This window comes from Apium graveolens, chromosome 2 (genome assembly GCF_009905375.1).
Source record: "Apium graveolens cultivar Ventura chromosome 2, ASM990537v1, whole genome shotgun sequence".
In the NCBI taxonomy this organism is placed as follows: Eukaryota; Viridiplantae; Streptophyta; class Magnoliopsida; order Apiales; family Apiaceae; genus Apium; species Apium graveolens.
This window is the reverse complement of record NC_133648.1, coordinates 313,278,747-313,281,732: the sequence shown is the minus strand read 5'-3', so window position 1 is coordinate 313,281,732 and position 2,986 is coordinate 313,278,747. Positions and strand designations below refer to the sequence as shown.

General features: G+C 34.2%; 1 long non-coding RNA gene across 1 annotated transcript; it reads left to right on the top strand.

Annotated features, from left to right (window-relative positions):
- The first annotated feature begins 587 nt into the window (after nucleotides 1-587).
- Nucleotides 588-1,583, top strand: LOC141706400 (uncharacterized). The gene is made up of 5 exons (XR_012568811.1): nucleotides 588-724; nucleotides 846-908; nucleotides 1,055-1,116; nucleotides 1,268-1,403; nucleotides 1,511-1,583. It is a non-coding gene; the product is annotated as an uncharacterized LOC141706400 (long non-coding RNA).
- Nucleotides 1,584-2,986: the final 1,403 nt, after the last annotated feature.

The window sequence follows — 2,986 nt, the reverse complement described above, 5'->3', positions numbered from 1 at the left end:
AGTTTAACATTTATACGGAGCGTTCTGCTAACATCCTACTTTTACCATAATCAGCCACACATCGTTTTTGGGCAACTTCATTTATTCTGCAATAAAAGAAATCAAGTGCAACCTACATTCTGCATCAGACCACAATCAACCAACAAGCTCCACGCGACTTACCAACTACCAAGTACCAACTATAGCTTGATTTATCCACGTCTTTAATTTCATCTTACTGCTCATAACTTCCACCTAACCTACATTCACACAGCAACTACAACCATGGAACTGCAACTTCGATTCTCCTGACAGTGCTCGCATTAGTGCAAACCGTAGTTATATAAATCATAAACATTGTCAATTCATTACCAACCCAAACAATGTTATCACCGATAGCCTGAATCCGTGCACTAGAACAAGATCCGTGCCTGACACGGGTTTTCATGCTAGTTGATTATTAATAGTTAAGCGTACTGATGCTTTTTTGCTTACACAACATTAACAAATTTTGTCGATGGACAAATCAGGTATGCCAACAGATTATCTTATCCGTTTTCACGATTGCACCAGGCACTACACTTCGTATTCTTCTGTTGTTACTTCGTATTCTTTTGTTGTTAGGTTCAAGAAAAATAAGAGAAATCTGTCGTGCATTGGGAATAGTACAGAGAACTGAACTATATTGAGCAGTCTATAATACACCAAAACACATATCCAGATTTAATTTGCTCAACTGACATTGGTATGTTTTTCTTTTTATGATTGCCAAGTACATATTACATTCAACCAACTCTTATTTTTTATTTACCGTACCGTCAAACATATTCAAAATATTGACAGAACAACTTATCGATCCTAAACAGAGGACCGTGAATCAATCTCATACTCTCAACGCAGTGTGCCTAGCCATAAGCAAGATTCATCAGGTTTGGACATATGATCATAGATGTAGTTTAACATAAGTTTTTGTATAGTACTCAATATCGATGCAGTGAAACTAACAAGACCTCAAAAATTGGTTTTATAAATTCTTTCTTATCGTTCCAACTTTTACAATAGTTGTTGTCGACAGGACAAAGAAACACAACCGTCATTCTCCAGTTTATGTTTCAACATGTGTCTACAATCCCTCAGGTTTTTAATCATTCCGCATTTTCAAAATTTCAATTATTTAAACGAAAATAACCATTCTCTTTCAGCCGCCTGTAATAAACGAAAACAGAGATCCGAATGTTATGTGTCCAACTAATATTGGTATGTTTGTCTTCTTTTGATCATGATGCAGAATGACATTGAGCCAAGACTAGCCTCAGACATGTCTAATCCATACACATGCCAACATATTGATCCGACAAAAAGGACATTAATACAACCTGTTGGCCCTGATCGCAGTGATGTTAACCAATCTCTGAATTCATCAGGTTTCATTTTTTGTCAAAGTTGATTCTTGGTGTTTATTTACAACTATTAATGTCGTTTAACCATATATTTATGAAAACCATATATGTAAACTTTATTTTAATTGTAGATGGTATTGCACGTTTAGTACAACTAGCACATGACATCACAATGCTATAACCCAGCAACAGATTAACTCAGGTTTTTAACAATTTTTTTTTGAATTTTGTTGATGAATACTTGGTAAAAGTTTAAGTGTATTACTACGAACATAATATACTAATTTTCAGTTCATTTTATTCAGATCTAATGAGGCGACTACCTTTACTTAAGTTTTCTCCAAATAATAAGTTTATTAAATAAATCTAAAGAGAATCAGAATGCATCACCTAGACACTTACTTGGTGAAATGACTCTTTGTGAATATGAAGGTCAAGTTTGTTGAATATTTTCTGCGAGAATGGAGCAATTGTGGAAGAAGTTTAAATTGTGGAAACAAAATTCCAAGATAAATCTTGCTCATCTGATTCCTTCTGCGGATTATTTAGCAGATTTTCTGTAATAGTTTCCTGCATATTGAAGCAGCATATTTTTTTACAAGTATTACAATAGAATTTATCGATACACTGTTGCAACAAATTACTCAGTTTCCTACAGAAATCCTCCCCCAGATTTTGTACTTTTATGCATCCATTTTATGCACTAATTTGTACCAAATTCTTTAGTATTCTAAGGTAATTTTTTCTTCATTTTGTATTTGAGATCCCGGTCTTTCTTCATTACGTTTCATCTTAGTCTTTTTGTCTATCTTAATAAATCACTGTATTTGTGGTTATTGACAAGTTCTAATCAGGGTAATCGAATGTATTTCTATGATTGACACATATTTAGTGTACAAGCTGAAACTGCTGCAAATGCTATTTTCAGAGGAGTTTAGAAAGATCGACTCATGTTTTCCCAACTCTCATTGCTAAAAATTTAGGCATTCATTTGATAAAGAGGTCACCCATTTTTACTTATCCAATAAAAAAATAATCTATACGATATTGTGTGCTGTTCAGTGGATTTGATTTACGTATTTACTCAATTTTTGTACCGCTTAAAGTACTGTTAGGAATATGTTGTGAACTTGATGATAAGTTAAACAAAACACCATAGTATATTTAACTTAGTAATTCTGTAGCTCTCGACGGATGTTCTAATATAGTCCCGACGGATGAACTTTACAGTCTCGATGGATGACAACTGAACATCCATCGAGAGTGTAGCTTATATAACAATAAGTATTGCAGCACATTTCTGCAAACAACAATATTTTAGTCTAGTAGATTCTGGAGGATTCTCTAAGTCATGTTGACTACTAGGTTGATATACAGAATAGGTTGACTAATTGTAAATATGATATGTCTTGTAATTCTATATAAGTGAAATGGAGTCAAGTTACAGAAAGACTCCCGACGAATGATCACCAAGGCTCCCGACGGATGATCAACATAATCCCGACGGATGATAATATTCAAATTAGCAGTTGATAGTGACAACACAGTCACATGCGTCGGGTGTTTGCAAATGAAATGTGGCAGCCTAATTACAGGTTTTAGAGAAC